At 32.4% G+C, this 15,002-nt stretch overlaps 1 protein-coding gene across 1 annotated transcript in view; it reads right to left on the bottom strand.

Annotated features, from left to right (window-relative positions):
* Positions 1-15,002, bottom strand: part of LOC106458556 (myotubularin-related protein 13-like) — a 121,615-nt gene that overhangs the window by 106,124 nt on the left and 489 nt on the right. The window lies entirely within an intron of this gene.

Raw genomic sequence — 15,002 nt, 5'->3', positions numbered from 1 at the left:
AATAATAGGGTTGTGGTCCTAAAGCTAATGTTGGTTACTATCAAGTGCCACTTTCTTACTTGTTGTAGTTTGTTGGCGTGTATTGACAAAAAGTCATATCTAATGAAAAACACCTTAGGTTTTAGAAAAAGGTGCGGCCAAAAAAGGATTGAGCATGCGACTTAAAGGAATGAAATCAAAATTGGCGGCCAAACTGGTAGCTACACTTAGAGCATTGATAAGAATTGTACAGCAAATATTCATTCATTGTTTGTTCAACTTGGGGCATAATGGTAGTAAACACATAAAGTGTTTTTGATTATATTATAACAATACTCAGTTTTGTTTGTCCTGAAAATGCGAGTGCATTTTAGTACATAAATGCGCATGCATGCGCACTTCAGGTGGATGTAAATATACTTTAGTAGACATTTTGTATAACTTATTAAAAGCTTATCACAGTTGTTAAAAAAAAGTCTAACGTTAAGTCGTGGAATAACATTATAAGTTTATTTACTGATAGCATTAGGAACAGTAAAGTTTAGCCCTAATTAAACTAAAGCAAGAAACGTACAGAAGTTACATTGTTAACTTATCTCTTTATCGAATACAGGCGTATTTAGTAAAGGCTTAACTAACATTAGGCCTAAGACAAGAGGGCTTATAGATTTCGATTATAATTATTTCATGAATCAGACACTTTTTAAAACATATATACGTATTTCCCATTTTACAAACTTAAAAACTGTATGCATACAGTATCGTTGTGCACTGTCTGAAAATAATGCAGATTTTATGAAATATAAATATTAAAATATTTTAATTTATAGGAGTTATGCAAACAACTGGATCGTCGGTGAATTTTATCTTGCTTTCTCAGTTTGAAATCCCATAATTACTTTCAGTGTTAAAATCAATCTTTTTTTTGTGTGTGTTTGTTTGTTTAGGCGCAAAATTACACAATAGGCTACCTGCGCTCTGTGATTGCGTGGAATCGAATCTGGGATTTTAGCGTTGTGAATTCGTAAAACTACAGCTGACTTATCGGAAGAATCTTGAAACTTATATTCTACTTTTCCTACATGTTTTATAAGATGGGGAGGGGACAAGTAGATTTTTTAAGCACTTGATCCATTCGACAAGATTTTGCAAATTAAAATTCTACTACTCTGAGGCGCCTCTCTTGATTGCTTAGCATCAACTTGTGTTAAAATAATGCATTATACTGATTAATCTTATGTTATTGCTTCTTAAAACAAACACGGTACAGAACTGACCCACAAATTGAGTGAAATCACCAATTTCCATGAAAAGTACATAGTATATCTCAGTATTTAGTAATATTAATTGCATTTTTGATGGTACGTCTATATTTTTTATGTAACTCGTAGTACGAATTCTGTAAACCATAAAGTCATAAACATACAGGCTTATGGTACATAAATAACTTAGAAAAATTATCTAAAAGCTAATGAGTCTAGATCCCATAGTTAATTCTTAAGTTAAACAATAAGTCTCAAGCACCCCAGACAGGCTAGACTCCATTAAGTAAATTTTGGCTGAGTTGTTCTCGGTAGTGGTGGAGGCCACCCCATTACAAAAGTTTAAGATGAGAATCGATAACTTCCTGGAAAGAAGAGGGTGGGTTGAATTTTTATGCTTTTCCAAGGGGTGGTTGTGCAAGGAAAGCTTTGAAGGGCCAGATATTACCTTTCTGTCCGTATGTAAGAGATAACGTGATCAGAACAATAATCTACATTATACATGAACATATTCTGTGAAAGCCTGCTATTACACGATTCTCTCTTTCAGTTCAGCAAAATTCTTGTGACTGCTAGTATCATATTATTCAATGATAAATTACATGAATTTTTTTGGAAAAGTGTCAACTAGAATAAGGCAGAAGCCAAAGCTGGCACTTGTAATTTCATTTTGGTTAAACTTCGTGTAAACTACCGTAAATGCTTTACTTTATCATGAACGGTGAGCAAAAGGAAAATGAAATATTTCCCTCGATTTTCCTCATTCGAAAAAAAAAAAGTCGTGTAATATCATATTATTACACTTTTTAATTTTTTTTACGTTTCGTTACCTGACATAATCACGGGATACATATATATATCGACACCAGATTTTTCTGTACGTCATTTAAAAGAACTGGTCCTAGGAATGAATAAATAAATATATATATATATGCTAGAAAGCTTCACAGAAACTTAGGACCTGAAGTTGGTTTGGTTTGAATTTCGCGCAAACCTACACGACGGCTATCTGCGCTAGCAGTTCCTAATTTAGCAGTAAAAGACTAGAAGGAAGGCACCACCCACCGTCAATTCTTGGGCTACTCTTTTACCAATAAATAATGGGATTGACCGTCACATTATAATGCCTCCTTGGCTGAAAGGATGAGTATGTTTGGTGGGACGGGGATTGCGAGTCAGCGCCCTAACAACCTGACCATAACCTAAAGTTGAAAATAACCAACTACAGAATAAAAGTTTATTACCGATGTTTTGGCTTACGCCTTTTTTTTTCAAGGCATAGCGTTTTGTCTAAGTAGTAAAAAGAACAAACAATTGTTACATAAGAACTTTTAATAACATAATTTTAAAAGTAGCATCAAAAACTATCCACGCAGTGATCAAATACTATTGTATTGTTTAACTATGCTAAAATGAAGTAAACGAAAAATTAAAGTTGGACAAAACAATAGATGATAAATTAACAAATCTATATTTTCATCAAAAATTCATAAATAAAATTAAACAATGAAAAAAAAATCACATAAAATGCTTTCTACACTCTTACTAAATGGATTTATTTTGCAACGTTTCGGCCTTAGGCCCACTTCAGGCAAAGAACTAAATACGATTGACTACGGTGGAAAATCAGCTGGAATCAAGGGTGTACCTATGGGAAACCGTACGGCACTCACTTTTGCTGTAATTTTTAATACATGAATTGGAATTTCAAGCCATTTCAGAAGCACCTTTAAAACCAGATTTTTTTATGTTTGATATACTGACGATGCAACAAGGCAACGAAGCAACAACAAAATTAAAACATTGTTTCATGCTAATAATAATCCCCAAGGATGTACTAAAAACACTGAACAAATTAAACATAAACAAACCGAAAAGTGGAAAGGAGAAAAAGCTGCATTAATATTTCCATCTATTAATGAAGATGTTAGCCGTGAAATTCGCAAAACAATTTTACAAAATAATACTGATGTACATTTAATAGGGAATCCTGGGTAGAAGTTAAAATAATTATCAGTAAAATCACCACTAGTGCCTCAACAATGTCCTGAACGTAATCGAAATTCTAAGATACGTAATTCAGGTTTAGAAAAACTCGTGTACTGTTAAAAACGTTGTATATAAGCTTCAATGCAACATCTCTGACCTTTCGTACATTGGAGAAACTTATCGTCCTCCTCGTGAGGGAACACTTGAACACCTAACAAAATTGTTCACACAGGGACTGTAACATGATTCTCGTCTCACACTTTCTGATAGTTCATAAGGGTGAAAACTGTCACAGATCCATCCTACTAAAAACAGAGATCTTATAGAGAACGAAGAATATTTATATAGTATGATTTATATTAAAATGTTGTCATAGTCGTAATTTCAAGATCACTCGATACTGATTGTTGAACACGCTATCTGTTGCACATTTAGACTTGGTTTTTGTATGTCAGTATAAATTCACTCAGTTATTGCTCGATCAGTTTCATACTATATATGTGTGTGTGTGTGTGTGTGTGTGTGTGTAAGAATAAGGCTATTTACATAAATATAAAAACTAAACTTTTTGTTTTACACTTCGCTAACAATGTTTTAATTATATTACGTATTATTGACTTCTTTCGCTACACACAATCGTGACTGATGTTATGTTCAAATTTCAACTAATTCTCCATCACAATCAGTTGTATTTTGTTCTTTACCTGTAGAGAGCCTAAAGTCGAAACGTTGCAAACACAATTCATTTAGTTAAGAGTGTAGAAAGCATTTTTTCTACTCATTTCTTACAAGAACACACTGACTGGTTCACTCTACTGGCTAGAAACAACTCTACTGTTTCTTCGATGCTTCACTGAACCTCGTATTTATATTTTATCCTCGAATTTACAAGAAATTCTGACATCAAAATCTTTAGAGTTTTCTAGGCCTGCATAATAATTTTTCGATATAAACATTATTTACCCTCTAACATCTAATTAAAAAAATAAAAACATAGCTCATCACACTGCCCCCTCCCTGGATTGTGAAGTCCCTTGAATTATCCTAATAAAATTGTCCATTCACCAAATCTTTTTGGTGGTCTTCTGTTCCAATACCCATAGAATACATGTGGGAAGGTGTCTTGCTCCTTATTATCACTCACTGTCCTAATGCTGATGGAAGTTCATTCTGGGTAGGTGATCAAGTGAATTTGCTGTCGGCTCCATCCCTGATCATCTTCTGAAAGTAGTTTCAACAGGAAGGAACTCTGAACTACTCACCAAGTTGAATTTCCACTGACAGGTTCTTCTTTGGAGTCACCTACTTGGCTGTACTCTTACTGATGTACTTCTAAATACAATCCCAATGGGTGACCTAATGTTTGGATCACCTATCCTTCTGGATTCTCTTTTGTAATGCACATGGCCTCTTCCAGCACCTGCTTAACCTTGGAATTCTCCCTTTCTTGCAATGGGGATTGTACAGCCATACAATGTCATCTTGAAGAAATCCAGTTTCATCAGCATTAACATCATGACAATCTTTCGTTTTATCACAGTATTCTCTGGTTAAAATCATGTCTGACATGATTATTCTTCACATCCACGAGAGCTCTTGCAATCAACAATTCTTCAGGAAATGTCAGTTTTTGGTTCTGCTATGCCCAAGTCACTAGATGAAGACTTATTAAAAGTAACTTTTGGTATGATTATTTCATTCTGTGGTATTACAATGACAAACCTACCTGTTTTCACTGAAAGTTCAACCTTTGGTGTAGTAATTGCCATGTGCTATATTGGGATTTTCTGGTCATATATTGTGAAGCTATTTCAAGTTAGTCCAGCCTTGCACCCATGTCCATGCATGACGACAGTTCCCAAGATGCAACCTTCTTCAATGTTAATTACCTACATATCACATAGTGTATATAAACTTCCTACAGTGAGAGTAGCTTCCAAATTATCTTTTGCTGTTACTTCATGTCCACCTGCTGTTCCCATAAAATCTTCTTTTTTTTTCTTTATCTCTGAAACCAATTTTACATCTTTCACTAACAAATCGGGTTGAAGAATTGGAGTTGTAGAGCTAGCTTTGGTCAATATACTGCATGAATTTCCATCAATAAACCCAAAAACTCATGGACAACTTTCCTCAAATAATGACCTTCTTATTGGAGTAGTGGAATGTTTCCCAATGGACTTTGCCCCATAAATCCAGCTAGTTCCTACTTTTTGATGCCTGGTTAGCTCTCTGTTGTTTCTTTGAGCTGACAGGCTTAAATGCACATCCTCAGGGTATTGTCCCTATGGTTTAATAAGTGGTTGAATCCTTACAGTATAGGCTGTAATGACCATATCTTCTATAATTATAACAGTTCCCTCTTTCTATATGTAGTATCCTCTGAAAAAAGTTCTTATTCCATACTGGCTTTTATCTACAATTCCTCACAATATGTAATTTTAAGTTACAACATGCAACACAAATTTCATCATTGTTCATTTCCTCCATTCTATGCAATTAATTATCTGATTAACTCTTTCAGTTCTTCAGGAGTATTTGACATTTCAATGCCAAAGGATCTGATGTTCTCATACTCCTTGATAGTGCCTTTAGTACTTTATCTGTAACTTTAATAGCTTCTAGCTCCACCACTAACTGCAAAACTTTGTTCAAGGATATATGCCTATTGTGCTTTAGCCTAATTATCATATCCTCATCTACTATGACATCTATATATTGGTCACATGCCAACAGATCCATTATTTCAACAGAAGTAACCAGATATGATAATTGGGCAAGCCTTTCCAAATCATCTATAAGTTTAGCTATGGCATTCTCTTTCCTCCATACCCTGTTCTAAAAATTTGCTCTGGATGCTTCTTTCTCATGTGACACTTCAAACCTCTTGAAAAACGTGGCTACCAATGCTTGATAGTTGTAATGGCTCTTAGCTAGAAGGTTACTTAATGCTGTCACAACTGGTTCTGGGCAGCAAGATGGATGACTTGTTGCTCACTATTCCACCTGTTCTCTCTGGAAATTATTTAAAACTAAACCTGGTATGCCTCCTATGGTAACTTTCCATCATAATCTGTTGGTTTCTCAAATGGCTGATGTTGAATTGGCCAGCTAAATTATGGAACTTGATTTGGTAGTGTCATGGCTGGAATAGCTCTAGAAAGTCCTTCAATAACTGGTGGCAAAGCAGTAGTACTAATAGGTAGTAGTATTAATAGCAGTAGTATTAATAGGTATAGATCATACAAGTTCTCCAATTCCATATTTTGTAGCAGATGGTGTTCAAGCTGAAACTTCTGATCCAATGCAGGAAGAGGTGTGAATAATTTAATCTTTGTATTTGATAATTCACTTTTCAAATGTTTAATTCTATCATTGATATTCCTTTCTACTTGGTTGATGTCTTTTGTTATTTCATTTGTCATTATAACCTTGCTGTACTTCTTTGCTGTCCTGCATTTCTCCAAACTTCTTGTAATCATTTTGTGTGTCCCCTATAGCTATAGCTTAATCATTCTTGTTCAATCATATTTATTTTAATTTAAATTCTTATTTAAATGGTAGGTTTCTTTCTTTCATTTAACTCCTCCCAATAATCATCCTGCTCTTCCTACTTTTATTTTTATTTTCTCTCTCTTTTTTTTTTCTAACTTTCTGCCCCATTCTTCTTAGTCTTCTTTTAATTTTTTATCCTGTTCTTCTTTTAGGTTTTTCTTTAAATTTTATGTAAATTTCTTCTTGATATTGCTTAAATAACTTTCTTATCTCAAGTAACATTCCACTTCTACTACTTAACTCTGTCATCTTCAAAAGGTTAAGTTCTATTTTATTTCCACCAAAATAACCCCACTTCTGACACAATAATTGTAACATTTATCTTTTGTTAGCAATTCTTTAAAATTATTTGTTGAAAATAATTCAAAGCCTAGTCCATGTAAAAAATAAAAAATAGTATGTTTCTTCCTTAACATTTTCACAAGCTGGAACACAGTATTCATTTGTAGACCAAGTTTACAAATGAGTTGACTGCACTTACTAATATAACAATAAACTTACTTGTACAACTTTACTGTAAAATGAAAACACAATGATTCACTTTACTGGCAAGGAACAACTCTACTGTCTTTTTATTGCTTCACTGAACCTTGTATTTATAATTTACTGTCAAAATAACTAGAAACTCTGGAATCAAACTTTTAGAACTTTCTAGGCCTACATTATAGCTTTCCAATCTTAACATCATGCACATTAAAAAATATAGCTTATAACAATATGAATGCCTGCCATAATAGTATTAGGTTCACAGTGGAGGAAGATAACAAGCTCACATTACCACTCTGGGATACATTTATGTCAGGTTTTGGATATATGTGGGCTGGAATTCTTTTACAGTAGGTGTCTGTGCTTGTTAACGATAAATTTGAACAATAAACTGACAGCACACAACCCACTTCTTTTAAAGTAATATATATATTTAAAACAAGTCAAACATATGTACAAAAATTCTTTACATAATAGGATATCACAGTTGTATTTAAAACTTTAAATAATTCTCTTTTCTCATTAAAAGTCCACACAGTCTGATTCAATTATTTTAGAATCCAATTGACAAGATAAATTATTTTTCTCTACTCTGTTTCTTACTATACAATCTGCAATCAATTTTCTTACATTACCCCGTGGGTTACCACAGTCATATCCAGAACTACAAATAATTGTCTCATTTTCAAAGTCCACACAGACGGGTTCATTTACTCTAGAACACCCTTTGAAACTCACTTTAAGTTATAGCTAAAATAACAATCATGCAGTCTAACTTCACTTTCACTAACTTAACTTCTCTCACTTCTTTTACCACAGTTGTATCCAAAGCTTTTAATAATATGCTAAATAATATATCTTAATCAATATGAATGTGTCAAATGCCTAATGACATACTAGGGAAGTACTAAGCGCTTCCCAAGTGATGACATGTATCTATCAATTACCATGCATTGAAGTATGATGTTTATTATTAAGCAAAATGCTACAAATTAGTCCACTTGTGTCCATAGCAAATATAGAAACCTAACTTTTAGCATTATAAGCCCTTAGACTTACCACTGAGCCATGGAAGAGGGTTTGCAATGTATCAGTAATAGATCAATAATTGTCCATTACTGCTGGAGCTCAGGAAGAATGGTATATAAGAACTATGAAGATTCTTCAATTACTCCAACAAATGTAAATCTAGGTAATAGCATGAAGCCAAAATAAGGGTTTGTAGTGTGAGTAAATAAAGTCTACAGTATCTTTAGCCATGTTTCCTTACTTTTTTTTTATGATCCCTATTTGCAGGTCTATAAATTCTCAATTTGTTTTTATTCATCTTGTTTTCTTTACATCTAATAGAATAAAAAATACTTATCCAACGAATAATTAAATCTAACTTTATCTTCATTGTCAAGTTTTGTTGTAACAGTGCAATTCAGTTTTTTCACTAACAGAGACAAGGTATTATAACCAAGATAAATGTTAGTTAAAATAGTTTAAAATTGCAATTGTCCTTACGGTTAGTTTTCTCAGGTAAAGAAATTGAATTATCAAATTTCTTACATGTAATCAACATTTCAAAATTCTTATTAAGATGTTTAGTACAAAGATGATTTTTCACAGTTTTAAATCTTCACTGTCATGTCTTTAACCCACCCTAGGAAATATTGATTAGTTTGTTTTAAAATAATTTTCTTCTGAGGTATTATAATTTCCTGCTTATGTTTCTTTTGGGAATTTATTTCAATAATATCACTAAGAACTCCTTTTAAAAAACAGTTATATATGTTTCTGATCATGGATAGTCAGTTATAGCTTATGAAAGCCATGAAAGATATTTAATTCTGACCAGCATTGGACCACACCTTTTACATTTCCAATGTTGGTTGATGTAGCTTTTGAGTTCATTGCAGCAAAATGTAAGCAGCAATATGAAATTGGCAGTCTACACCAGTAAAACTAGTATTACTTTTTATTTGATGTAGTGAAAAGGAAGAGAGAAGTCATCATAAGTTGAAAAACAACTTAAACTCCAAATTAAAATAATTTATTACCAACCTTTGATCTTGCACCTTTTTCAATATGCAGCATTTCATCCAAGTAGTAAGAAGAGCAAACAGATATTAAAGGAGAACATTTTAACCATGAAATTTTAAACATAGCATCACTTTATCATCCATGCAATCAAGTGCTAGTGTTGTTTAACGATACTAAAATGAAGTAAAACAAAATTAAAAGTCAAACGAAGACCATTGTGGTATAATTAAATTGAAAACAAAAAAGGGTTAAAACATATACCACTAAAAATGTTTATGATAAACAGATGTTTTAATGTTCACAACATTTCAGACCAGGAGTTCCATTCTCTGGTAATTTTGAATTTTGATGGAACAGAAAGTTTGATACCACAAAGGGTTATCAAACAAAAAACATTTAAAATGATCATCATATGACATATCTAAAGAAGCATACATGTGAATCATTAGCAAATCAATATTATTTTAAAATTAGAATACTCTTAATATCTATATCACTATAAACATAAATAATAATTACAAATTGAGATTTAAGATATATTTTTAATGTTTTGAAAAAATGACAATAATGATTAACAGGTAAGTAGGGTGCTATGCATTGTTGCAAGGCAACAGTGTCACATACTCTGGTATCTAAAAATGAAATAAAATACAAATAGTAATGCTGAATAAATATTAATATAAGTGTGTTTATGCATTATTATGTACATATGCACACACACATACATACACAACTATATCTTTTTCAACAGTATGTGTGTCAGTAGGCATAGAGAAAGAAAATCTCCCAAGATGGGCCTAAAGCATCAGAACCTTCTTGTGACGAATGTAGAGAAAACAACCATCTCTGAGAAAGATATGATTTGAATGTAACCAAAGAAGGAAAACAGCTACAAACAAACACTATGAAATTGAATCCCACACTACCTGTTGATATATGCCACCACATTCAATTTTGCTTGTAAGTACCAAAACACAATGATGGTGTAACAAAAGCAGGAACTCCTGACATTCATACAGAACAGTTCAAAACTCCAACCGAATGGTGAGACTGTGATATCTCAGAAGACTACAAACCCAAAATATGACAGTCCACCAACACATTACCCTAAACCTGCAGAAAGATAATGGTGAAAATATCCAGATCTGGAGGAAGTGGAAGAAAAGAGGAACCTACAATAAGAAACTCATGAATGAGCCACACTTAAGTGTAATCAAGAATAGAAAGAGAAATTGCAATAGAGAATAGGTTTGAGAGTAGACTCTGTGAAGGGGAAAGATCCCATTAATTGTGTCTCAAGAAATCACAATCCATAGGAATTGCCATAGAAGTTTTAGAGAAACATCATTCTCGAATCAGAGAGGAAATGTTTATCAAATGAAGAAGTACTCACACCCAAAATTTGAAGGATTGCAAAGCCAAAGGAGAAGGGCAAAGGTGAAGAGTTCCTGGAAAATTGTTAATACAAAATCTCATATGAACACAATATTGAGTAAGCACAAGCTGAGACTTGGACTCGTGAGCTATCTTATCCCAGAGGAGATGCTAATTGGCAGGTAAATTCAGTGTGCAACAACCACTGTGAGAGAAACCTCTAATCATCCATGTAATGATGAAAATCAATACTGGATGTGTGTAGAAGACCAGCTAATGGTGTGATAACAGGAAAAGACAAAGGGTGCCAAAAACCACTGCACAATATGAAAAACAAAAATACAGATGAGAAAGTTGGTGAATTGGAAGTGTAAATAGGTATTTTTAAAATTTTGATGAAAGAACTTTAATAAGATTCTTATAGATTCCACCTAGAAAGTTTTTCTACATAATAAATGAGATGGGAAAGATTTAAGACCAGTTTCCAATTTTCCGTTGCCTTTGGCAGCACAAATACACATTGAAAAAATTCAAGGAAATACAAAGTATATCAATATCCACTTGTCATAGAAAAGGTTCAAAATTGGATGATGAATAGAAAACAGAATTAAAGAGTCTGATGAACCTAAGGAAGACAAAACCAAATGTTTATAGCAGAACAATAATCTGATATCTTCATCATCCTAAAAGAAAAAAGAAAAAAAAGAAGTCAATGACCGAGTCATAAATACAGATCTAACTTGCATTGATGATAGGTTATACAAAGAGTATGAGTAGATGTTGTGAGTATCAAAGAACATTAAATACAGGATTCTGGAAGATAATGACAAGAAGAAGCAAACCAAAATTATGAAACCTTTATCCCCCAATAGGAAACTGAAATATCTATGAAGATATAAATTAATCAGCAGAGATTTTATAAATATATCTGCTTGTCAAAGGATTACAAAATTCACATGGAAACTGAAGCAATATCATTGAGACCTATAGGTAATGAATACATCAAAGCAGTTATGTGATCCTGATTAAAAATAGTCAAGATAATGAGAATAGCTAATGATGGTGCAAAAAAAGAATGTCTCAAAACAATACAAATATACAAATCATAGCATGCAGGGCCGAAAACTAACAATGGGTCAAAGTAAAAATCCACATGGAGGTTAACACTAATATTTAATGTTTATGTGTGAAAACATACAAGAGTGTATACTGGAAACAGATTTCATGAAGAAACATGAGTGTGCTGAAATTGTCATCAAACGTTTCATGACAGCTATGAACAAATCTAAGTGTGTTCTGTGTCAGCTGCCACACCTGAGGAAGAACTTATTATGAACCTTCAATGGACAATTACGACTTCAACTGGATGTACAACACACTAATACCTGGATAGATTGAAACGTTGTCTAAAGTTACAAGTTGAGATGTTATGCAAAACAGAATAAATATCATGTCTTCTGAGAACAAGTATGTAGACACTGCTAGAGGGCTGAGATCACGTTTACAAATGATATATGTTGGATCTCTCATCCACAACTATTTTAAAAATGACAGCAGTTGTGAAGGGCTTGACAAGAATCAACCAAAGATTTTTAATGATCCATTTAACAAATATATAAAAAAATAAAGTATAATTTAGGCCAAAAGAAAAAAGTAGAAAAAAAACTGACAGTGAAAATTTAGCAACAATGTAACAAAATTTTAAATATCTTTCTATGGCCAAAGAGAAAGAACTCTTAAACAAAAGACAGTGATAAAAATGAGCACCAGTCTTTGGAAAATCCACTGCTCTTGTAAACAAACAAGGATGATATTATTCCTTGCTAAGATTTATTGTCTGCTACAGTGTATGGACTGTGAATATTCCAATAAATTCAAAATATTAATGGAGTGTCCTCAAGATGGACTGCCATAACATGATATTTTATTACACCTTTTTTCCTTGATGACATCATAACATATACAATCATCACTAAGATGGAATGCAGAAAATGTATGAAAAAGAAAAAAGTTAAACTAACCTAATATGCAGAAATAACATACAACAGTGGCTACACTCAATAACTCAAAATTGGCTTGTTAAAAAAACATTAGCATATAAACATGTCTGTAACTTAGAGTAAAAAGGTAAAGTATGTGTACAATTACATACACTTAAAGATGCAGGAAATAAAACTTGTATCCTCAAATAATGCTTTAGTAGTACCTGAGGCCTATTAGAATGTTACAAAACTTGTAGTTTATATCATATATTTCAAATAGTCATACTGAAAGTATATGCCAAATTTCCTAAAATAGTTTGCATTATGAATTTTTGGTTCCTTACTTGTTACATCATTTATACCTGTCAATACTTTGAACAAGTTGCTGCATGTAATAACAATTATTGGTTGTATTGACTAGTACAAAGCACAAAATAAGACTATTTTAATTAAATTATAACTGTGAAAAAAAAATACTAACTTTTACAAAATCTTGTATATATTTCCTAAAAATCTTAAATGTAGAGCACAATTTATGTTTTAATTAATCTACAATTTCTTCTCCATACAGTATATTCACGTTACAGTTCTCAGTGTCATGTCTTCCTAGCACTAAACAAGACAATGTCATGATTTGTAGCAGTGATATTTGCATGAGTGCATGCACAACCACAGAGATTATTGGAAGATGCTATGAAGGAAAGTGTAAAAATATGAATAAATATACAATGATGACAAAGATAGAGCAAAAAAATCTGAAAATGGTATATCTTGCAATATATATATCCACAAATATTTTGAAACCACAATTTAAAAAAATTATAACAAACAAGAAAAATTTCTCTAATTATCATGTTAATATTATGGACAACAAGGTACCATTTTATCCTTCAAATCTATCCCAGCATTCTCAGAAAAAGCAAAAATTAAAATCCATCCTTTATTTTTTCAGGAAATCATCTCTTCCCCTCTTAACTTAATCATGCTCAGGTGTTTCAGCTTGCTTTGACAAACTGAGTGACTTCCCCATCACTATGTGAAGATACTTTTCTTTAATCTCAGTTAATGGGTATGTTTCCAACTACATTAAATGTGTAATTTAAGTCATTATAATCCAGTATCTCGCACATAGTATTTGTCTAACTTACCAATTGATCCATTATTCTGATGTATCTCAACATTCTTAATATAGATTATACTGTCATCAACAAATTTTATTAGTTTACTAACTATGCCTTTATCAAATAAGAAAATCAAATTCCTAAGCACTGATCCCTGTGGCACACCACTGTTAACAGAGGTTCAGTTTAACTGGACTCATTAAGAGCTTTTTTGCTTTCTTTCAACCAATCACCCTACAAACCAATTAACTAGTCTTTATTACACAATACAACATAAAAGTTTAAATATAATTCAAATATCTAAATTGTGAGTAAAAGTGCAGTAGAACATTGTTAATTGTTTAATCTCAGCTTAATTTAGAGAATCAGATGTATTTCCTGCACGAGTAGCATGACCACACTTTCAGCTTTTCCAAATTGTTCAAAGTAAGATCATATTTGTCTCTTCTCTATAAAAATGTGTGACACACCTTCTCAGGATGTCAGTACACTACTTAAGTTATAATAGTATCATCATAATTTTTTAATACTTTCTCCAATTAATATGTTTTAATGGAATACTGTGTAAATCACTGAATGACTACACCATTAAAAATAAGGATATCAAGATAAAATAAAGAAAAGTTATCTAGTTAAATGTGTAATGTATACTATTAAAGTATCTAGTTTGTATGTAATATCATCATACTATTACTAGTGCTGACAGCTAGACAGGGTGTGTCAAGTATTTTTGCATAGTGCCAGCAGGGAAAGTTCTTGAGTCTCATTGTTGGGTAGTAGTGGCAGGAGGGAGGTGGCAAGTGAGTATTTTGGAGCACATGAATTTTGTGTTATTATAAACATAGAATGTCACTTATTATTTGGTGAAATAACTTAGCAGACATAGATGGAAACATACAACGATATTTTCTACTGCCTAACATTGAATACATTACACATTTTTTTTGTGATCTTGACTCGAAATTGAAGTAACCTGATGATCTCCATGGGGAAGATAAATGTCTCTTCTGCCCCTACTACTACTAGTACTATCTGTGTCAATTTTAATGGATGTTTTAGAACTGGAAGTGAGTATATTGATTAGTTGATTTATCACTCTACAACTAGTACTAGTAGTAATACTAATAGTACAGATCTCAGATCCAACCTTCAATTCAAGAAATACAGCCACATTAATAATTTAATTAATAATGTTAGTTTACTTAACTTAAACGATAAATACTAAA

Source organism: Limulus polyphemus, unplaced genomic scaffold, assembly GCF_000517525.1.
Source record: "Limulus polyphemus unplaced genomic scaffold, Limulus_polyphemus-2.1.2 Scaffold485, whole genome shotgun sequence".
NCBI lineage: Eukaryota > Metazoa > Arthropoda > Merostomata > Xiphosura > Limulidae > Limulus > Limulus polyphemus.
Note: the sequence above shows the minus strand (reverse complement) of the source record. Positions and strands in the feature narration are given on the sequence as shown.